Below are 25,052 nucleotides of genomic sequence, written 5' to 3' on the forward strand. Positions count from 1 at the left end.
CAGTCATGACGACAACATACAGACGCCGGCAATCAAACGCGAGTTGAGCTCTCACGCTAGAATTTGAGGAAGTTGGGGTGGTGGGGGAAGTGACGTATGCCGTAAAGCGGTCGAATTTTGTAGTTCTTTTTGTGCTCGGGTTCCTACCCGAAACCCGAAGTTACATAGTGCTGGTAAAAGCGATACAGACACCTTCAGGCTTCGGCAGACGTGTCATTCAACCTATTGTAAGTCGATGTACCATCTCAATGGGTTTTGGTAATATATTATAAAGGTTGAAAAGTTCCACAGTGTGCCTTTAACTTAACAGATCTGTTAAAATACTTGCTGCATGTCAACATTTCTCTTTTAAATTGAATTCTTCTAAGCCATTTTGAAGAAATAAAGGAGATAAAATTCTCCCAATTTTTTTTAAATCGTTTCCTATTCGCCCGCTTGCATTTTTTGTTGTTGTTTTTTATAAATGTTGCCTGGTATATGGCATATTAATAAAACGTAATCTTTACCAAAAAAAGGTCACCTTCAGTCATGAGGCTTTGCAGTAATTTCCAGATACAAGCTTAGATCAGATTGTCCTTCTAAATGTCCTTGAGAAGGTTCGGGTGATAACCTGCTTTTCTCATCCGCCTTTATCACCTGGCTATCCCGCATGGATCGGCTCGTGTGTTTAGGCAGGACGAATGCAGCTGTTCTATGAGCCATTCCTGTGGAAACCCTCGAGCCAGATGAGTGAGTGCAGTTTAGATGCAGGTGTGCCAGGGCTCATAACCTGACCAAGTATACCGCTTATATCCAGATAGAGCTGTTATCAGCGTGCTTGCAGCCGGCAGGCTTTAGAAGACCTCTCTTTTTTTAAAGGGGGTTCCGTTTCAGCTGTGGGCAATAGGATTTAACCCTAAACATGCCCCCTAGCTGTGGGTTAGGTCATATGCAGGGGAAAGAACACAAGATGCTGCTGTGACAGAGACATTTTAGCATTTGTATTACCAGTCGGACCTCTTGAATCTGGTGATAAAGCTATCGAAGGATTCTTGCTCAGGCATACAACAATAAGTATTCAATCACACGTCTACCACATTTCAATTTCATACTGTTCTGAAGGTGAAGGCTCCTCGGCCTCTGAGCAATCAAGTATAATCTCAAAACAAAATATAGGCTACTTCTGTGAGCAACGTGGGTGCCTGAGAGTACGTTTGGGTTTGTCCACTTCATTCCACAGTTTTATAGCTTTGTGAAGAACAGAAAATACTAACACTGCTATCGGCTTAGAGACGACTGAACCTTTGGAAGGAGGAGGTCTAAAATAAAGCATTAGAGGACGCATCGATGCTTCTCGTTCTTGCTGGACACTGGAAACTCATTTAAAACAGTCAACAACCGAGTCCACGCTAACCTATTCATTTAACACAAACTAAACTAACAAAGACATCCGAAAATCATATTAAATGCTGAGCATCACAGTTATTATTCACAGATTCTACAACTTCTCCAGAAATACTTATGAAAGAAATGCAGCAAATAAGGCATGAGAAAGCTCTCTTTGAAATGATTTGAATCATTCCTGAATAGTTTTTATATATGCAGGCAGACATGACATTATTTCTTGTCCTCATTATTGCTTGTACACAAATGACAGCTTACGCAGATACTTTACAGCCTTGAGTCATCACCACTAGCTTTTAGTTATAAGTCCTAATATAATATAATATATGTAGGGTTGCATTTACTTGATCAAAAATACAGTAATATTGTGAAATACCATTACAATTTTAAATAACTGTGTTCTATTTTAATATATTTTAAAAAGTAATTTATTCATGTGGTCAAAGCTGAATTTTCAGCATCATTTCTCCAGTCTTCAGTGTCACATGATCCTTCAGAAATCATTCTAAAATGCTGATTTGCTGCTTAAAAAATACATATTATCATTCTTATTATCATAAACAAATAAATTGTTGTGGAATCCTTGATTTGAAAAAAGTCAGGATTATTTGATAATTAGGAAGTTGATGAAAAGAACAGCATTTATTTGAAATAGAAATCTTTTGTATCATTATAAATATATTTACTGTCACTTTTGATCAATTTAATGCATTTGTAAGAAAATAAATAAATAATAAAAGTTAATATTGTTAACATTTGTTTACATTTAGTTAACAATAGTTTATATTTAATTATATTTAAACCTTTAAAATAATACAAAATTATGTTTAAACGCACCGTGTAGCACACTGAGTGATTAGTTACAAAGCCTGAAGTATCAGTGAGAGGTTTTTTTCCTATAGTCACTTCTCAAACTTTATAGAGAGAAGTTCGGAACTTGCCAAGAAGTGAATTATTGATGTGGGCTACTGACTACAGAATAAAGAAGCATTTACTCCGTGTGGGTTTGCCTGAATTAATCATAACATGAGACTAAGACGGGGGATGAATTCTTTCTTTACAAAACCCACCAATTTTCCAGTAAATGACAGATGTCTTCTCGCAAAACTGGACCCAGCCATTATCGACAGCATCAGTTTACCGTGCGCATCAAACATTCAGCAGACGCTCTATTGTCTGCACTGCGTTCTTGCATTTTCCGCCTACATTGTTAAACATGCGCAACATGCAATTTTGACATCAGCATTCGCAACGTCTCTGTCCACAGAAATGTTTGAAGGAACCATCGGCAGTTAATTGACCCAATGTTATGGAACTTATTGACAGACTGGATATGCAACATTTCAAATATTTATTTAGAATTACACTGTTAATCGTACACTGACATTTAGCTTATTAAAATCTTAAGATTTGATTTTTGAAGGAAGTATTTTTCTTTCCCTCTCCCCAGACTTCAGGGATTCCCTCCAGCCATAGCTATAGTTTCTATGGAGACACACTGACTGTATAAGACCTGTACATTTCCCACATGCAGATGTGTGCAGTGGTCCAAGAGCCACAGAGCTTCATTGAGATATTAAAGTTGACATTTCTTGCTGCCAAACACCATGTCAAGCCCCTTTCCCACTGGATTTATGGCGCGGTTGATGTGGTAAGTGGCGTCGACTGCAGAGTGGAGTATGAATACACTGCAACAGAAAGCAATGGACTGTTGATTCATCCCCCGTGTCTGTGGGCTTGCACACTTGATCAATACTAATCCCCTCATCCGTCACAGGTCACATCCAGTTGTACATCTCTCACTGTCCGCACATGAGTGCACATGAAGAGATTCTCAGGACACTGGTTTAACAGTCCTCTGGGATGAGCGGCTAAATAAATACGTACATTCAAATTACATCCAGGGGGTTTGGAGACATGTTAACAATGAAGGATTTTAGATTTAGACGTGGCTTGCATATTGCTTAGCTTAAAATACAATACTCTTAATAAGCAAAAAATGAGACAAATATTGGGTAAAACATGTTTTAAACAGTGATTTTTTTTGGTCAAACTCTTTGATATAGATATTTCTGTCTATTGATATTTATAATTTGTTAATTTGCCATCTTATTTTTTTTGAGCTTGTCACAAATGCATTCTGGGATTGCCTGCCCTATAGGAAGCCTACGGCCCTGTTCCGAATGGCACACTTCATGTGTACTTGTGGTCTTGTGCGCATGTTCATTAAAGGGTTAGTTTACCCAAAAATTAAAAATCTGTAATCCTTTACTCACCCTCATGTTGTTCCCAACCCGTAAGACTTTCGTTCATCCTCGGAACACAAATGACAATCTTTTTGATGAAATCTGAGAGCTTTCTGTTCCTCCATTGACAGCTACACAACTGAAACTTTGACACTTCAAAAAGTTCATAAAAAGATTGTAAAACTAATCCATTTGACTTTTCTGAAGAGACTCGATAGTTTTTGATTTTTTTTTTTTTACCCAGTAAATTGCAAACAAGTAGAAAGCCATGTTAATTCATTTAAAAAGAGTGGGAAGCCTGAAGAACATTTGGCTATTTAAAATTGCGAAATCCTGAAATTATATTTTTCTTTACATTATTAAAATTGGGACCCTTTAAATGTTGCTGTGTACAACGGGGGGCTTTGGAGTCAAAAAAGTTGAGAACAGTAAGAATTTGGCCTAAAGAAGGTGTTACACAAAGCGTAATCATTTTTAAACGGACTTCATGACAGAAGCATGCATACAGTCTGCCAAGGCAGCTCACTAAGTTCTAGAACAGAACCAATTTGCACTTTTGCTACTTGCTATGGTCTATTCTAGCTAAATTTTAGAGCTTACTAGCATATAGATGGCCTCCAAGCTTAAAGACATGGACTAAGTAAAAAAACACAACATCAAATTTTTATAGGGTTTTTGAAAACATTTTAAAAAAGGACTTGAAGTATCAGCTAAATCTACTAAAGCCAATTTGTTTTAAGTTCCATTATTAGAATGTATCGTGGTGATAACTTCATTCCACTCAATCTCTTTTGATCAGTGGATAGACGTGTGATTTTGCCTATTACACTGAATCAATAGACAGCTCAAGGCCAGATGCATAACTTTCTTAACCGACAGGATTCATTCTCGCCTTCATCAATTATGGATTTAAATGGACAGCATCAAATAAGATCTCAGACTTTAGCAGGGATTCGGCCCCCAACAAAGAGTACAGGCAACAGCAGGTGAGAAAAATCGAAATCAAAACTAGGTTCCCTTGAAGCATGGTTTTAGAGGAAACTCTATTCATAATGCAGGCGTGTGTCAAAGCGATTTAAGTGTGGGGGAAAAAACTCTTTCTGAAGGTTGAATAAAACTTCTGGCCACAACAACTTTTTTTTATTTTATGTGTGCCTGAAGTTAAGAAATAAAATAAAATAAAATAAAAACAGGTTTGCAATGGACTCTCTGCAAATGTAAGATGTTCATATTAAGAAATAGAGCAAAATCTTAACTAAAATCATTCAAAAATGTGTATATATATAGGCCTACGTGTGTATACAGGTGAAACTGTATACACTAATATATTATATAGACTCATTACATGCAAAGTGAGATATTTCAAGCCTTTATTTGTTATAATTTTGATGATCATGGCTTACAGCTTATGAAAACCCCAAATTCAAAATTAGAATATTGTGAAAAGGTTTTCATAGCTGTAAGCCATGATCATCAAAATTATAACAAATAAAGGCTTGAAATATCTCACTTTGCATGTAATGAGTCTATATAATATATTAGTTTCACCTTTTAAGTTGAATTACTGAAATAAATGAACTTTTGCACGATATTCTAATTTTTCGAGTTTCACCTGTATATATATATATATATATATATAATCTTCCTGTATGAAATACATCCCGATATTGATAACACTACCTGAACATCACCTGCAATCAGATTCAGATTTGAATTACAAATCGGTTCGGGCGCAGTGTGAACACGCAACCTACAGTCCACATTTATATTTATCCATATTTCCCACCATAAATAATCTCCAGTAATGAATGACGCCTACTCCAACCCTGCCCTCCCCTCTTCCCCTGACTCTCAATGCCCGTCTTTGTCCGAGGATGAGAATGAGCCATTCTCTCTCTCACAGATGACCCCTCTTGTCTCCACAGGCGCTGCTGAGGACGTGACTGCCCACGTGGTCTGGATGCCAGCCGCTGCCTCTCAGAACCCCTGACAATCCCAGAAACACATCCTCATCCTCCGTTTCCGCGCTCTCGACCCCCCCGGTCTGCGAGGATTATTGAGTCTCGGGATTACTGAAGTGTCCACTTTGGCCGCGGGAGAAAGGGCACACTATTACTTGTGAGTATCCTCAGCTGCTCCAAGCCTCAGCTCTGCCTGCGCAATTACAGTCATTATGGGCTTTTGTGCTTACTTGGTGGAAAAGAAAATGCAGGGAAGACTTTATTAGAGCAAATGAAATGCTTCATCAAACATTATTGGCCATTACTTTAATTATCGGCATAACCGAATGAAATGAACGAAAACAGATCTTTCTTGCCTTGAGTTCTTATATCTGAAATAGGCTCGAGACTAAATTGAAGGAACTGGGGCATTGCCAGAGATGTCATGCTACTGTTTTGGCTACAAAATGCCTTGAGCGGGACTCGGGCATGTTAGGGATTCGGTTAGTGTCTGTGTGAGCGGCTGCATGGGTTGTCAACCTACCCCAATAAATAATTGAAATGGATGTAGGACAACATTGTGTGTAGTTTCAGCGTTTGCTAGGGTTGCAGGCTCTGTGAACATTTTGAGTTTTACTGCGGGTGTGAGAATTGGTTTAGAAGCTCGACGGACTCAGGGGTCGATCACACATCATCTGATTTCAGCAATCTTCCTGCTGGTGTAAAATATCTTAGGCCTGTTATTACCGGAGAGTGTCTGTCTGGGTCTAGGGGAGGAATAAAACATGTAAGGTGAAAGCCGCAGATGATTTGGAAGCCAGAATGACTTAATGCAATCTGAGATGAGGAACAGGGAGAGCCGGACAGGCTCAGGATGTGATACATGGATGGATTTTTCTGTATGTTGATGTGGGCTGCCTGATTTAGAAATACACGTGTAGTGATGAAACCAGCACAAAGCACACACGTCTTGACTGGACAAAGAAAACTTGTACTACAAAGAAACACACTAAAAACATAGGTCCAGCTTTAAAAGAGACAAGCTATGCTTTCATGCTGTTAGAAGATTTAAAAAAGGAAAAAAAAAATTATTGAATGTTCTTTGACATGTTGTGTGCAATCTCATTATTTCAAATAATAATTGGAAAAAAACTTTTTTTAATCAAAATATAAACTACCTGTCTAACTAAATTTTCGCTTTCTTTGCTATTTCAAACGCCACTCTGATGCTGCATTCAACACACTTCCACTGAAATAAACTTTAAAATGTAAATTAAACATTTAATTAAAATGTCATCTACTCGTTATTTAATTATTTACTTGTTTTTTGTGCAAAAGTAAGTCAAAAATATCTATAATAGTGGGAAGTAATTATTATAATATAAAGACAATATAGCCTAACAAACGTGACAATGTTTTGAATGGAAGATCATTTCTACCACAAAAAAAATAAAAATATTGTGAGCTTAGAGAAAGAAACTCACACTGAAAGTCACAATTGTGAGAAATAGCTCTGAATTACGCCAAACTATCAAAGACGATTTCTACTTCAAACCACAATAACATCCAAAGATTAAAAAGGCAATTCGGTAACACTTTACTTGAAGGGGTGTGCATAAGACAGACATTACACCTTCATAATCATGACATGACACATGTCATGAATATGAAGGAGGAGGTTTCATGCAAGTGAATTTCATCAAGTGTCATTCGCTCAATTATGACATTTTTAATGCAAATATGACATTGTTTGAGATGTCTTTGTTATGACACCTTGACATAAACCAATACATCATCATAACCTGTCAGTGTCTTTGTCATGACAACTTGACATTACTAAGACAACACAACCTGTCATAAACATGACATAGCAGATTAATTATCAAACTTAAGAAACCACTTAGCTTTATGGGTTAAGATTACATTAAACTGTCATGTGGTTGGTTTTGACATTGGCTGTCATGAGGCCATTATAACTGTGTCATGAATATTTTTCTTGACCTCAACTGCAGTGGTACAAATTGAATTTGTCATTAAAATGTTATAATGGCCTCACGACAGCCAATGTCAAAACCAACCACATGACAGTTTAATGTAATGTTAACCCATAAAGCTAAGTGGTTTCTTAAGTTTGATAATTAATCTGCTATATCATGTTTATGACAGGTTGTGTTGTCTTAGTAATGTCAAGTTGTCATGACAAAGACACTGACAGGTTATGATGATGTATTGGTTTGTGTCAAGTTGTCATAACAAAAGACATCTCAAACAATGTCATATTTGCATTAAAAATGTCATAATTGAGCGAATGACACTTAATGACAGTTGTCATAAACATCCACAAAACCTCCTTCATATTATGAAGGTGTCATGTCAATCTTACGCACACCCCTTCAAGTAAAGTGTTACCGGCAAGGCTCCAAAATGGAAATGGGTGGAAATGTCTCAACATCAATGTTTTGGAGGTAAAGTTGCAAGAACTCAAAGTAAATCACAGTACTTTACAGTCTCATTTACTAAAAGGACAGATGGCCAATCAGCAAGTCTCGGATCAATCCGGGAGTCCAGCCGTCATGTATCTTCCATCGGCTAGTGAGCGTCTACTCAGACTCTGAAGAACACTGCTAAATGAGTGTCTTAGCAGCTTTAGATAAAGCAGCACAATGGCTGTCACAAACACACTCCAACATACAAAGGTGCACAAACATGGTCTGAAAACACCAGGAGGCTGTGGATGTGATGAATTGAATGGAAAGACTGTCCTTTCCAGCACAGCAGTGGTTCAGTGGCACATCCTGATCCTGCAGAGAGAGAGCGGCTCGAGAGACCCGGGCTGATCAGCAGTTCTGGGAGTTAATTAACACCGGAGGTCTAGCAGCTGTTGTGCCCCCCCTACCTTTGCACTGTGGACCACATGGCCATATCTTATAGACGTGATCACACTTTAAAATGTTTGCTAGCACATATAACAGACCCAAGCATTAAAGGTGACCTATAATTCAAAATTGAATTTACCTTGGTATAGTCAAATAACAAGAGTTCAGTGCATGGACATGACATAGAGTGAATCTCAAACTGGACTGTTTTCGCGTTCTCATTTAATTCACGTTTATGAAAAACACCCCTGAAAAACGGTCGGTTCTCAATACCGACTGTGACGCAATAGTCGGGATCATTAATATGTACGCCTCCAAATATTTGCATAATGCCAGCCCTCAATGCCAGGCGGAACTGCGCAGCCGAAGCTGTTTCCTCAACTTGGGCCAATACAGAGCTGGCCTCGGATCGAGCTACCAAGCAACACTTTCTGATGTGTAATTGTTCAAGTTCAGACAGGTAATCTTTCTCTCAAAATCGTTCAATACTGTTTATGCATCAGTAAGTCAAGCCAGTGACTAAAATATCAGCTTCACATCGTTTCTTTTAGTAGGATGAAAATAATCGTATTTAAATTGTGAACAAATTATATACAGAAAGCGATCAAAGAACAATCTTTCCACACAGCGCGAGTTTATCTGGACACTTGCCAAACTCGTTATGAAATCAATGACGCACGTTACTGCACAACGAAGCTCTTACTGTATTTACATCATCGTGTTTGCATTGGTGAAAGCAGAGAGAGTGCAGAAACTGCTTTGCAATGATAAGATCTTCATTCTCGCGATCAACACACTGTCATCTGCTCAATGCTCATCACGGCAACATTTTATGTGATGGGAATAGATCTAAATACTTTAAAAACATCTCACGATTCGTTAATCTCGATAGCTGTTATAGTAAAAACGTATAATAGCAGTAGTAAAAGTATTCGGGAGAGAGTTTCACATGTAATGCGTTGCTATTTCATATGCAAGCATGTCAGCCAATCACAGCAGTGGCCGCGGTTACACTGAATCCCACAGAGACACGCCCCTTCAAACAGAGTGTTCAAATCAGAGGCTAAAATCAGGCTAGGAAAAATGCCACTTATTTCTAAATTATAATTATTTTTTATCTAAAAAACATACTAACATTATAAGGGTAACCCAGGAAACATTATAAAATAATTAACAAAAACATTCTAGGGCACCTTTAAAGCAATAAACAGTAGGCATGCAGTGGGTATAAAATAAGATTTCTGCCATAGATACAAACTTGCAGATTTACAGAAATTACTTTTCACCCTACGTAACTATCTATACATTACATTAACACAAAATAAAACTATAAAGTAATGCTGTAAAGACGAGCAATTATCCTTCTTGTTAAGTATTTAAAAATGAGTTATATTAAATTATACAGTATAATTACAAAAGGCAATAAAAGGTTTTACAAATCTATTAGAAATTATATACATTATATATTATTCATGAATGATACAAATATTTCTTTTTTTTTTTCATTTCATTTTATTAGAGGATAACCCCTTGAGATGGAACATCTCATTTTCGAGGGGGTCCTCAAGATAACTCTCTAAACGAAAAACTCTCCTTAAGTAAATAAGAATATGTTGATTTAAGGTATTTGATCTGTCCATGTGTCCGGTCCGTGTTATCAGCCCACAGTTTTATCACTGTTAGGCAGATGTGAGCATGCATAAGAAGCCTAGCAACCCCTGACACATGGATAATTAATTTATATTTCTAGGGGAAGACACTTAAGCCCATCCATTTCCATGCTCAGAGCAGTGTGTTAAGAGAAGAAACTAGCTTGTTTTCCAGAAGGCTTCTGTATTGTAGACACAATGAAGCGTTTGATTTGACATCCTTGCGCCTCAGCGGCCTTGCATGTTAAAATGCTCTCTCAATTTGGAACAGTACTTCATTTCTTAACCCTTTCTGTGGAGCCCTTAACGTTTTATAGAGAATAAAATGCTCTCTCAATATAGAACAGTACTTCATTTCTTAACCCTTTCTGTGGAGCCTCAACGTTTTATAGAGAATAAAGATGTGCTTTCCTATCTCAACCACACAACATGAGGGGTGGCATACACCCACAAACAACCCAGAACAAGATCTATTAATAGGCTGTTCTTTATCTGCTCATTAAGAAATCAATAGGAAACATCCACATTTGACAAAAGAAGTGACCTTTGCTCCTGAGACTGATCTGATATCATCAGAAAATCCTCGTATCTTGCATGTGTTCAATTATAGCTGCTGCTGCGATACTCCAAAGGGTCTACTTACAGCTGTGTGGGAGTGCGACGGATGTGTTCGCATTTGAGTCAAACTCACGATTAAATCCATGAATGTCCAACACAGAGACTGAGACAAACCCATGGCATTGTGGCTTGTTTATGTGACATGATTTTAGCGTTTACATGGCTGCGAGTAATGCAAGTAAATGAGCCATAGAGTGTGTAGTAAATCCACACTTAATCTTTTTCTTTTTTTCCGTGTCTATTTTTCTGCTCTTTAGAGTAATCCCATCACTGTAGAGCGTTTCTAGTGTGTAGCATTTACCGCAAGTACTTCCATATGGCGTTTACATGCTCCTAGCCTGTTTACACCCAGCTGCTAAACTATGCAAAGCATCTTGTATGCATAGAAATTAATGCACAGTAAATGTGTGTGAAGTAAGATGGGAAAAATAAATGGGAAGAGGGGAGGTGAGGACATGACTATAAAAGACATTGCCTAGTACATACTAAAATGGGTAGCACTTTAGAATACTGTTCCGTTATTAATAAATAACTACACAGGAACAAATAGCACTGTTGAATGCAGTAGTTCACTATTAGGTTTTTTCATGAAATTTTAATTATTTCGCCCAATTTCAGCTCGGAATTTCTGGAGGAGACACTTATTGAGAACTCATGAAGCAAATTCGACAAGGAATGCTAATTAGCATTTCCTTTAATAAGGGAATTGGAGGCTCTCCAAAAAGCTATGGAAAAGCAGCACTAGTGGAGAACTTCAGTTACAGTGTGATGGGCCCCAGGGAGGACCAGAGGGAGGAGGAGGAGAACCTTCGCTACTGAAAAATATAAATCCAGATTTCCACAATCCTCTGTGGGGATTTGCAAGATGGATGCCCAACTTTTTAGCAGTTGGAAGCCCTGAGGCGGTACACGATAGTGGCCCTCCCTAAGTGATATGGTAGTTCTGTTTTAGAACAGCATAGAAACAAATAAAAACATATGTTGTTGTTGATATGCAAGTTATATAATGCCCACAATCTGCACAGTATATGGTATGCAAGATTTACTGCAAACCCTAATGCTCCAAATAATTCATTGGTTTGAGTAGAGTAAACTTAAATTAAACCAATTAGTTCAATCAAATCAACTATTATGAGTATTTAGAAATTTATTTTTCTTTTGAGGTCACAAAACTGACACATTTTAAGTAGTCTGAATTGTTTCATTGTTTTGAGTTTTACGAACTTGATTCTTTGAATTTGCTATCAAAGCATTGTGTTACCAATTCGCAAGCAAGCATTTAGGCTACTGAAACTAAAAATATTTAAATTGAGATTACATGATAATTAATCTCATGATTATTACATAAAAAGTTAAAAGTATGAATTAGCCTTCTCATATATTTCAAGTTAAGAGCAATAAAAATGTATGAGTACAAAAGCAATGTGCCAATTCTGCATGAATTTTGTAACTTGAAAAATTGTATGCAACTGATTACCTCAAATTTTTTGAGTTTTGCGAACTTATTTGGATTTCCAGTATAGCCCTTAACTTCTGTTAAAGGGATAGTTCACCCAAAAAATGTAAATGCTTTCATATCATTCAATTTGGCAAACTATCCTTTTAAGTAACTAAATGTTAACTAGTCCCTGTATTGTTGTATCCCTGTAGCTCTTCACAAAGTCGGAAGCGGTAACATGTTAATTCACACGTGAGCTTAAGGAAATCTTATTGGAACTTCGAAAAATGGAACACTGCTAAATCAGGGATGATTTTTAATCTCACACAGCGCAAGAGCAATCAATCCTTCCCATTCAATCTCTCCCTAGGCTCTTGGAAATGAATTCAGCTCAGTTTCATGTATTTTATCCCTTTCTCAAATCAAACAGTCTTAAACGACAGCATTACAAGTGAGAGAAGTATTAACCTCTTTGCCTTTGTGGGTGGCTGTGTAGTAGATCAGTGGTATAAGAACTACTACAGCCATATGAATGGCATGCTAGATTGATTCCTTGATGTGTGGTCCATTGTTTGTTATTATGAGTGTGCTTTGCTAGACTTAAGCTGTTTAGTTCTACAAGAACCTCGAGGCAGATTTACACTGTCTGGTCAATGTGGTCATGCAAGCATCCATCTCATCTCAGCCCGAACATATACGTCATCACTAGCTTTGCTCAGCAGAGCAGACTTCTAGCACTGTTTCCTTAAGAATAAACATGAACACATTAACCAGGACATTTCTGAGGACAGGACAAAAGACGTTTATTACCATTACCAAGTACTTATTGCATTCAGTACAGATAATCACACCTCAGACAAGGTATGATTTCTTTTGCTGTGGCGCTGAAGATTCAGCAGGAGGGAGTGCAAAAAAATGTCACAGGAAACAGACACAGAGAAGCTTTTAACTTGATACATTATAAAAAAATTAGGGCTGTCAGTTAAACGCGTTATTAACGGTGTTAACGCAAACCCATTTTAACGGCGTTATTTTTTTTACGGTCCTTTTGGCCTAGCAAACTTTGTAGTTTTTTGTCACATGCTTTTGCAACAGGAGCATGCCGCGGCGCTGCGCTATGAAACCCATTCATTTCAATGGCTTGCGCCGCGCGAGGACGTTTTGAAAGCGCAAGCGGATCTAGCTAGACCGGAAACAAAACAACAGGCACGCCGCACACCATAGACATAATAAATACATAGACGCCCTATTGGCCGCTGGAGCGTACGTCAACGGCGCCGCCATGTTGGGGATGGCAACTTTCCTATACCTCTCATACCGGGAATTGAGAAAAATGCCTGTTTTGTGCGCTGTTTGGGGCTGTACACGTCGCCACACAATTGAAAACATATTTCGATGAATTACCTTTCACAAGCAAGACTGAACGTTTGTTTTTGGTTGTATTTGGTCATGATTTAATTAGTAATAGTAACGTTCAGAGGTTACATTTAAAAATACTACTGTTATTGTGTCACGAAATGTAGTTTTAATAGTTTTTCAGTCGACAATGTAGTTGTTTAAAGCTCAAATCTGTGGTTTGTTTATAAAGATAGCACCTATTTAAAAATTTGATCTGACGTTTTCGGAGTTGTAACAAAGAGTATAGAAGAACGTTCTTTGGTTGTAAGATGCTATCACCGGGGCTCAGCGCTCATCTACCCCGCCAGGAACAGCCGTACCTCGGCCAGTGCTTCTGAAGTTTTGCCGCTGACTCGGATGTCTGTAGTCTAGTGGTTAAACATGAGATATAATTCGTCTTGTGTATATCTAACGGACGATCTTTGGTCTTTTGACTGAAGCTACTTCTGTTATAATGGCTATTACTGATCAATAAAACTGAAATTTAACAGAAAGAGTTAAATATTAAAATGTCAATATTTAACTTATTTTTTATTGTATATATTCTGTAATTGATATTTCTTATTCTATTGCTATTATTATAGTATTATACCACGGGCTGTTTAAATACTCGATTCTGATTGGCTGGAAGGTGTGCAGTAAAACCGTTTAATGCACAGGTCAGGTAGTTCCAGTCAGTTTGATTACAGTTCGAAATTAATCCGCTACTATAAACATTGGTAACCATAGTAACAGAGTTACACTTGCAAAAGAGTGAGATAGAGAGACACATATGAAAACGTTAGGTAGGCTCAGAGCCATAGAGAGAAAGAGTTGCGACGCTCTTTGATCGCTCGCGATGGGTGTCACGTGGTTCATGTAAAACCCAATAGTTCCAAAACATACGCGGGCTGTCATGTTCTTCTATGGGACAGACAGCAGCGATTGCATTATTGACCGGTAAATATAAAATAAAACACACACCCAAGTACTTTTTCAGCTGTTACTGCATTATTGCATTTTGTTAATGTCAGTTATGCATTTGGAGAGGCAGGGTGACAACGAAATAGCCTACTAGCCTACTGTATATTACTTAGATACGTTTTAGGCTTTTTTTCTTTTTTTTTAGGGAAAAGACATAGCTAGATAAGATCGAAGACGACAAATATGAGGTCAATACGAAAAAGACAACTAAATGGGCAGTTAACACTTTCAGTGACTTGTTGCACCAAAGACAGAACAATTGTGATTTCGAGACCTAACGTTACTCTGCTTCTCTTTTAAATGAGACATTTCGGGAGTTTTATGCCTCTGTTCAGTCTACCGCTGGACGCGAATACAGTGTTGCAAGTTTGATGCGTCTCAGAGCAGGTATAAACCGTCACATTACAAAATACAACATCATAAGGGATAAAGACTTCAAGTCAAGCAATGCCGTCTTTAAATCAGTTTTAAAGCGCTACAGGAAAAATGGAAAAGACACCAGCGTTCATCATCCGCGTAAGAAAAGTTTGGATTGACATACAGCTAATTCATTTAAATAAATGACATGATTAGTTCAAATAAAGCTTGCCTTGTCACTGTCAGTGTTGCCTATCATTCATAAATAATTTTAATAAATCCATGAATCATTAAGTTAGCTATAGGCCTATATGCTTAAGCAACGAGGGGACTGTAGACTTTAAAGAAGAGACGCTCATAGGTAACTCGCGCACGCATCTCTCTCTCTCTCTCTCTCTCTCTCTCTCTCTCTCTCTCTCTCTCTCTCTCTCTCTCTCTCTCTCTCTCTCTCTCTCTCTCTCTCTCTCTCTCTCTCTCTCTCTCTCTCTCTCTCTCTGAATAATGAATTTAAATAAATGTGATAATTCATTCAAATAAAAGCAATCCGATGGCTCTACTTTATTTAAAGCGGACGGAGTGCTAGAACTAACCCGCCGTAACTTAAGAAAATAACCGTCATTTTTACACGTCTGTTAAAAAATTACATTGTAAACATCAGTTACAGCTTTAACTTCTTATTAACTTGGCAAATAACCTAGGTATAAGCGGGATAATCCACGGCTAGCCATGCATTAAAGGATTTTAATGCACGACGTAGAGGCAACCACCCTTCGCTTCGCGTCGGGTGGTTCTTCGCCTCTACGTCGTGCATTAAAATCCTTTAATGCATGGCTAGCCGTGGATTATCCCTTACTTAATAATAAACTATATGCTATTATCAATATTTTTATGATTGTATTATTGTACCTATGATATTATATAATTATACTATTCATTACTTTTTTTTTGCTGTATACTATTTGTTTATTTTATTGACTAAACTATTTACTATTACTTCTCACTTTATGTTATATTTACTATTTGCATTTGTTGTACCGTAACATATGTATTATCATAAAGGATCCATCAGTTATCTTTGTTATTGCTAAAATCTGGTCAATCACAAAAAAATGCCTTTTCCACAATAAGAAAACTTAAATTATATCTCAGTATGGGGGTCTTCACCATTCTTATCCAAGAATAAAAAGCCAGATACATGACAAGCCTGAGCTTTGACCATTCTTTATTAAAAAAAATATTTCACAAGACTAACTATCGAGATTTTAAATAACTAGAGATGGAACTTTTTGTACACCACATACAAACCACTGAAATCGGTTGATAAATGTAAAAACCGTTTGTTTTTATCCAGAAAAAACGCAGCTCCCCCGTTTACTTACATTTGATTACAGTGCAGTCTTGCCCTCCGCAAAATGGCGGACCCGTTGACGTATCGCAGCAACGTTCCAAAGCGGCCAATAGGGCGTCTATGTATTTATTATGTCTATGCCGCACACACTTGTTTGGGCTTGCGAGCCGGATGCGCGAGCGCGAGCGCGAATCTCTCTGCTCGCGCGCGGGCCGCGGAATATAATGTGCTGAGCACGAATCTCTCTGCTCTCTGCACTTAAAACGTGTTCAGTCAGTGCAATCGCGAATCTCTCCTCTTCCCCAGCTAACAATTTTAGGTTATAAGAACGTTTTCATAACGTTCCCATTAAGTTATAAAAACGTTATTTCTGAATGTTATAGGAACGTTCAAAACGTCCAGTTTTGAGTGGATAAGAGACGCCGAAATGGATGCCAATAAGATTCTGAATGGAAAGTTTACTTTTAAAAAGTTGCCAAATGGTCCCATTGACAAGACCAAAGTGATCTGTGTGTTTTGTCGTTGTGAACTGAGGTATCATCATCGCAGCACGTCCAGTCTGAAATACCACTTGATGATGGCCAAGCACACACACACACACACACACACACAGCTGATGCGAATTCTCCGCCCCCTCGTCAATATCAGGACCTCGTCAGTATTTCTTTCACCCTTTTATTGATGGACAGTGTTACATTGTGTGAGAGATTATTTGCTCCAAGTGAGAATGTTTTAGTGTGAAATTGAACAGTATATGCCAATATTGTTTTCAATAAAAAAAAAACATTTGCACAAAGCAAGCCGATCCACTTTTCCATGTTGATAAGAGCATTAAAATGAGAAAAAATAATGGGACAAAAAGAAATCAAGAGACATTTAGAATAGATAAAAATGTGCGATTAAATGCGATTAATCGCGAGTTAACTATGACATTAATGCGATTAATCGCGATTAAATATTTTAATCGTTTGACAGCACTAAAAAAATATATTACTTTTAAACATTAACAACAGGACCCAAATACACTCTCGATGCCATTGAGAATATAGGCGAAGAGTATAAGATTGATCTTATAATAAGAATTGCTTTCAGGATTGTTAAAATATCAATCAATCACGATTAATCAGGGAAAAATCAATATTGTTACTCAGTCTTACTCAAGCAAAATGATTCACGTGACGTATGCCAACTGAATACGCTTCTAAATGTCTCTTTAATAATTTATGTTGTTGAATTGTACTATCACAATGCTGTCTGCAACCATATCACTACAGACCTCTGTCCAGTTATTTTTTACACCTCTTCTCTGTGCCTATTTTTATCCCACTCCAGCTATGTATCCTGTCTCTTATCTTTACTCTCTGCTTGTTCAGTGCCATGATGACACTGGTAGTGCTGCTACAGTGGGTTAAGAAGCCAGTCAGATGTCAGGTTTCTCTGCACAATCACTCCTCGTGCTCTGAAGCATTGACACCGCACTTTCTGCTGTTGCTGATACCAAACATCCCAGTGTGTCAGCAGTTCTTTCCTTCTGTCATATTAATCTACCGCTGAGTACATTAAAATGTGACTTTGGAGTAAGCACTCAGTGTATTGCTGTCTGTAAAATGCCAGAAAAATGTTAGGAGAGAGAGAGAAATCCTATCAGGTCAAAAGGAATGTCGGCTGTATTGCATTTCCTTGTTCAAGGACATAACCTCTACGCTAGAGCCACACTGTATAACTTGAGAACGTTCAGCACATCCTGTATTAAGCCATTTTTTATTTGCTAAAGCCTGAGGATACGTCGGGCTATTTAAAAATATCAAAGCACATTCAGATTTAAGTTAGGATATATTACCAAACTAGGAAAATGACCAAATCTTTATAAATAAACCACTGATTTGAGCTTTAAACAAATACATTCTCACCTGAAAAACTCTAAAAACTACATTTCGAGACACAAAAACAGTAGTATTTTTAAATTACGTGGGTTTTCCCTTCTGCTAGTGACGCTTGCTGGTTAGTGCGAGATGCATTCTGGGATACCTGGCTGTCTCAAGTCACCTCTCGATGCATCCTTGATAAAAGGGACGGACCAAGAACACATCCAGGGATTTGAACTGTACTTGGCTGGATGTGAACTTTGAATAGGAACAGTACTTGGCCAGCAACTGAGGACGTTTCACAAGTCCACAAATACAGACAAGAACGCATCTTGAGAAACGGCCACTATCTTTATGAATGAGTCACTGAATTATTCACTCAACTGATTTGTTCAAAAACACTGATTCTTTCAGAAACAAAACAAGTCACTGTCTTTATGAACGAGTCATTAAATTAATCATTCATCCAAGAACAGCGATCTGGCCCGTGTAATATTGCGGTAAGTGTATTCTTTCAACTGTATTTTCTGTTTATAACGGCTGCTGTCTGCAGTGACATATTTCAAGAAATCATATCGTAAGTAACAGGGACAGTTTTACTTCCATATTTACTTTCCACTTTTTATGGCATGTAATGATGTGGAAATTAATGCATCAAGTTCTAGTCAAATGGATCTGCAGTCCCTGGTGGGAGTGATGCTGGCATGCCTCCATCAGAGACCGCTTTTGTTCTTCATTTCTATAGTACATATGCAGCAATGCAAAATAATGTCCAAGAGTACAAAGGAGGGTTTTTATGACGCTTTGGCTGGATGCTTCAGGGCCATTCTGAAGCCATAAGCAATCCAGAAGTAAACAATATCTCTCTCTAGTCATCTTACAGATCCTTTCTGCAGTTGTGTTTTCCAGCATCCCTGGACACAGAAAGGAATAGCAACATAGTCCATGTATTCAGAGAAGATCTCCATTCATAAGAATATTTTGTTGCGCATGTGTTCATTTGAATGTCTTGTAGTTAGTATAGTTGTTCATATTTTAGTGAGTTCAACAGAGATGGGTCTAATGGCCGTATAATTGCCTTCATCCTTAAGGGAGGTATCAATGTAAATCACTGTATTCCTGTGGCTTGCAGTGGCACACCTACGGTTCAGAGCATGCGACGGCAAGCTAAAGGACAAAATCACTCACATCATCAGTCTGAGTAATTATGCAATTAAGAGAGCAACAGAGTTGTATTGATGTTTGCATAGAAAATTGCATAGGGCACTTTGTGTTGCAGTATAAATTATTTTAATTAGTGCATGCGGAAATGTCTCGCAATTCCTGTGCTTGATAATGACAAATGAGGAGAAGTCAGAAAATGTGTTCTTACCTCTCCTTATTATGGTAAATTCAGTTTGTTTTGTTTATTTAATAATTTGCTGGGTTAAAAATGTCTGGATTTGTTACAGTATGTGTCGTGATGATGATAAACTTTATAAACAATATATCTACACTACCGTTTAAAAAAATGTGTTTTTAATTTATTTTATTTTTATTCAGCAAGGAAGCATTTAATTGATCAAAAGAGTCAGTGAAGCCATTTTAATGTTACAAAATATTTCTATGTCCAATTCATGCCGTTCTTTTTAACCTTTCTATTCATCAAAGAATCCTGAAAAGAGTATCACAATTTATAAAGCATTGAAGCAATATTAAATAATAGCAGTAATGTAGCAGAATAAACAGAATAAGCAATGAGTAACATACTGTGTGCCACAAGACAACACGAACAAGACTAGCAAAGAATAGGCCTTTTATTAAACATGCAATTGACCTTCAGAGAGTGTGAACCTCCTGTCCAACTTTCAAAGGTCATGTAACTTATTATCTTGGATGATAAGAGATTCATGATGCTGTTCTAGAAAAAAAGTGTACAGTTCTCAAATGACTTTCACCCTTACAAATATAGACTAACTTTCCCTATAGAGCAAGTACACGCTGTCCAGGTTTATCTATGAATAGGGGTTGACCGATATGTGATTTTCAGGGCCGATGCCGATACCGATTATTACAGGTCAAATAGACCGATAACCGATATTTTGAACCGATATATATATATATATATATTATAGCTATGTCTGGTGTAAAACTGTAAATTAATGTCAAAATTAAGAATAACAAAGGGTTTTGACAAATACTTTCTTTACATGATTTTAAACATATCTTTGAATCTAAAAACTGTTATTATTAATAATAATAATAACTTGTAAAAAGTGCAGGGAGCACCCAGCAGCATTCTGTAAACATTTTGTAAAACTTAAAGACTCTATTTTAATTTTTAAATAAAATTTTAGTAATCAAAAAGCATTTCTAATTAATTAAAATCAAACTTATTCAATTTATTTACAGTTTAACAAAAATTTAATTTTTAGGGCCTTTTATTTTGACGGGTTGCCGTGGAGATCTTTGAGTTTCTGTGTGTTTATGATATGTCGATAACTTTTCTCAGTTGAAGCATTAAAAAGCTCATGAAGTGACTAAGCGGCTCTGGAGATGATGTTTATGCAATCATGTCTTCATATAATGATGCGGCTGAGGCTGAAAACAGCGCAAGCGTCACGCGTGCTCCAGTGTGTGTGTGGTAACTGAAATCACGCGTCTCTGCGCCATTCATTTAACGTTAGAGACACGCAGGATTCATATTTAAATAGTCTTTTTGCGGTTTGATTTGTACTGACCTGCTTTTTATTAATTCATCAAAAAGTTGTCAAATTCCGTGATATTATTCCGCTTTATACAGTAAATTCCGTTTTTATGACTGGATTCCGTGACTCCGTCTGTTCTGCATCGCGGAAATCACAGGGCTCTATTATATTGAGGTATTTTGCAACTTCAGTGTAGTAATCTATTGCTTCTTCAGCAAAGTCTGCTGCTGCCTTAACTTTGAGAGACAGCTGAAGCGTGATCAGTGAAGCAGCTCTAGTCAGCGAGTGCTCTCTCGGTGTGAGAGTGCAACACTTTCAGTGCCTCAGCTTTGCGCTCGTGACTCCCAACAAATCAGATGTGCGGGGACATTAGTCTAGTCTACAGAGTGGTGAGTTCCGACAAAGGTGGCTGCGTCAGAGCCAAATATAGCGCATTTCAAAATAAAATAATTTTATCGGCAAATCGGTTTGGAAAATGGCCGATACCGATAACCATAAAAATGCTTAATATTGGCGCCGATAATCGGCCAGGCCGATAATCGGTCGACCCCTATCTATGAATTTACCAGGAGGTATTTGAAAATAAGTTGTGAATAGGAAAGTAAAAGGAATAGTTCACCCAAACAGGAAAATGAATTCACTTCATGTCGTTAAAAATCTGTATGGCTTAAGGGAATTTTTTTTTGTGAAGAAAAAAATGAAATGAAAGATAAATAATAAAAACAATCAACAAATGTACACTACATACATAAAAAAAACACACAAATAAAGCATATTACAAGTCTTTCCCATGAAGATGAGTAAATACATTTTCATTTCTGAGTTAACTTTTTCTTCAGTTTATTAATGAATTGCATTAAAAGGAAAAATGTTACACCTGGCCTAGTTTTAGATAGGAACATTCACCAATCCGCCTACTCCTTATTCAAATCCACACCAATTAGTCTCCATCTCTAAAAAAAAAACTTTTCTACCTCAGGTGATTTCCCTGTGGTTTAATTAGCAAAGATCAAATTCATAATTCTGCATTTATTTTTCCAGCATGTCCATGTATATTATTGGAAGCTGTGACTCAGAAGAGTCCCAAGAGTGGAAATTCCTCAACATACCTCATTAGACGGCCTCCACACTTTGCCTTCTCCCAGTCTGATTAACTTTTGAGCTAGCAACTAAAAATGCTGTGATCAGTGAACTGAAGATCAGTGCTGGAAGGCTATTAACAACAGCCCCGTTCAGCTGAAAGTCTTTTAATAGGGGGAAATACACGGGATTGTGATTTAATGACCTTTGACTTTGTGATGAATGAAATACTTTGGTCATTAGCATACTAACATGGTCATACAGACAGCCCACCTTCTTCAAAGGTTAAGATACAGTGCGTATTGATATTGTGTGTATTTACAGCATCAGGACCAGTGTCTATTATAATGAAAATGATTTGTAATGGGATATTACTGCACATACTGAATTTCTTTCACTTGAACATTGGTAAATAGAGTTGTTTTCTCTCTCATGCTTTAAGTGCAATAAACTCTTAAGTTTACTCTTTTCAACAAAACCATTATTCAAAAAGATTTCAGCAATTCAATAAAAATTTTAGAACATATGACGAGTTGTGTGTTAAACTTTGATCTGCATTTTGGACCGCAAAAGTCTCATGTGAAAAGCTAGCAGATTTACTTTAAAGGGGACCTATTATGCCCCTTTTCACAAGATGTAAAATAAGGCTCTGATGTCCCCAGAGTGTGTATGTGAAGTTTCAGCTCAAAATACCCCACAGATAATTTTTTACAGCATGTTTAAATCGTCACTTTTTGGGGCTGAGAAAAACACACCGTTTTAGTGTGTCTCCTTTAATGAGCTGCTGGTTCACGGCACAGGGGGCGGAGCCTAACCAGCTCGTGCTCAGTGAACAATCTCAACTCACGGAAAGATGATAATATCAAACCAGTATAAGAAGTGCGTAGGTACATAACCAAATTCGGTAGAGTTGAGGGAGCATTTTTCAAAGACAAAATGAACCCACCTCGTCTTCAGCGGTTGGCTCAGATTTCAGGAGTAAATAGAGAGAGCTATGTGAATGAATACATCCAGCCACAACACCTTCAACGCTTGGGAGACATTCTCATTAGTGCAGCAATGGCGGATGTGTACAACTTGCTGTGAACTCGATCAGGGCGGGTCTAAGTTAAAACGGCAATGTCTGTCAACACTCGTGGGCGTGGCCTCTGGCTTTAGTGACGTCACTAAAGCCGCATTCTGAAAACAGGTCGTTGGGAGACACTGCTTATGATTTATGGGGATTTAAAAAAAAAAGGAGTGAATGGATTTTTATCACTGTAGGGTGGTTGTGTACACAGTACACATTTATGTCCAAACACCTTACAAAAGTGAATTTTGCATAATAGGTCCCCTTTAAAAAAAGTCTAATTAGTATAGACAAAAAAAAAAGAATTAGCTATATGGCAATAAATCAAACTATTTTTCTGAAAGATGCTGAACTTTTTCTCCGTTTTAAGATATCTTGTATGTGAGTATTTTGTTCTGTCAGAAACATTTTTCAAAGGCTCGTATTTGGGCATATACCGGGTTTAGCACAAGTTAAGCTTAGTCGACAGCACTTGTGGCATATGTGGATTACCACAAAAATAATTGTTGCATAATTTACAATGGAAGTGAATGTGGTAAACATTAAAATAATAAACCTTTCAATAATATAGTCACAAAATATAGATACTATGCATGTTAACATGATTATAGTGTGGAAGAATCACTTACTAACCTTTTCCGTTTGAAGTTATATCTAATTTTACAACTTTGTTGCCCTGATAACGTAATGCTGTAAACCTAAAATGTGTTTAAATTTGTTCCTACCTAAAAAGCTTATTAGTATAAGCTTCACATTAATGTTTTAAAATTGGCCAGATTTACGGTACTTCCATTGCGCAACATGTGCCTCACTGTAACCTTGATTTGCAAGGGAAAAGAAAAAACAAATCTTGGTGTTGATTGAACTTATTTTGTATCGAACCCTGGAATGTTCCTATAAAAATGCTAATAAACATAAGGTTGGTTAATGTTGCTCAGAGACTTCATAAATATCTCAGATCAACACAAGAGCCATCGTAACTAACCCACATCGGCCCGGGCACCGATTCCAGTTGCTTCTATCTCTGGCCTCAGCCTGGATTTTGTGGCTGGCCCTTCAGATTACAATCTGCAAACTGGAAATAAATGGAATAGTGGAAGGAGGACAGGTCTTGATGCAGGTTCTCAATGTGACATGGCCAGCCTGAGGCTAGCCTTTGAATCTCTCGTCAGTGCTGAGCTAGTACGCTGAAGACAGGACTCTCACCATCAATCACATCTATCTCTGTGCAAATGGCTTAGACCTACTTCACTTACCCTTACTGGAAAAATACTCCCCTCTAAATCAAAGTGGGAATAGCATTCCCTCCATCTCCTTCTGGCTGATTAGGTTATTTAACAACACTGAGCGGAGCACAGCATACAGCCAATGCATACAAATGCAGAGATGTAAATCTGTGTACATAGCGCTGACTATGAGCCATGACAGAGCTGTTCACTATGTCTGAGACTTATGATTAAAAGTTCAAGAACTTCAACCATTTGTAGACACAGACACACAGAGGCACTCAACCCTCTCAAATGACAATGTCTGATTAGACAGATCTGATTAAATAGACATGCAGGCAGAACGATAAAATGACAGACAGATAGAATGATAGATCAAAGGACAAATAGAATGACAGAATGATAGAACAACAGACATATCTAATGGCAGTAAGAACGATAGAATGACAGACAGACATAAAACGACAGATAGAACGGCAGATAACAGACAGATAGAACGACAGACAGACAGATAGAATGATAGACAGAACGAAAGAACGACAGACAGAAAGAATGACAGATAGAATGACAGACAGACAGATAGAATGATAGATAGAACAATAGACATAGAATGAAAGAACGACAGATAAAAAGACAGATAAAACAATAGAACAGACAGATAGAATGACAGACAGACTAAATGACAAATAGAACGATAGAATGACAGGCAGACAGATAGTCTGACAGATATATACAATGATAGATACAGATAGAACGGAAGACAGACAGAATAATAGAAAGACAGACAGATAAAATGATAGATACAGACAGAATGACAGACAGATAGAACGATCGAGCGACAGACAGACAGAACGATAGAGCGACAGACAGACAGATAGAACGATAGAGCGATAAACAGATAGAACGAAA

The 25,052-nt window shown here is 37.5% G+C and overlaps 1 protein-coding gene across 3 annotated transcripts in view; it reads left to right on the forward strand.

Annotated features, from left to right (window-relative positions):
• b3gat1a (beta-1,3-glucuronyltransferase 1 (glucuronosyltransferase P) a) overlaps positions 1-25,052 on the forward strand; it is a 96,831-nt gene that overhangs the window by 36,669 nt on the left and 35,110 nt on the right. For all 3 annotated transcript variants that reach the window (XM_056256489.1, XM_056256480.1, XM_056256498.1), the window contains exon 2: positions 5,555-5,747. The gene's annotated coding sequence lies outside the window, so the exon portion shown is untranslated. The remainder of the gene's footprint in view (positions 1-5,554; positions 5,748-25,052) is intronic.

This window comes from Rhinichthys klamathensis, unplaced genomic scaffold (genome assembly GCF_029890125.1).
Source record: "Rhinichthys klamathensis goyatoka isolate OS25496 unplaced genomic scaffold, OSU_Roscu_1.1 h1tg000005l_1, whole genome shotgun sequence".
NCBI classification, from domain to species: Eukaryota; Metazoa; Chordata; class Actinopteri; order Cypriniformes; family Leuciscidae; genus Rhinichthys; species Rhinichthys klamathensis.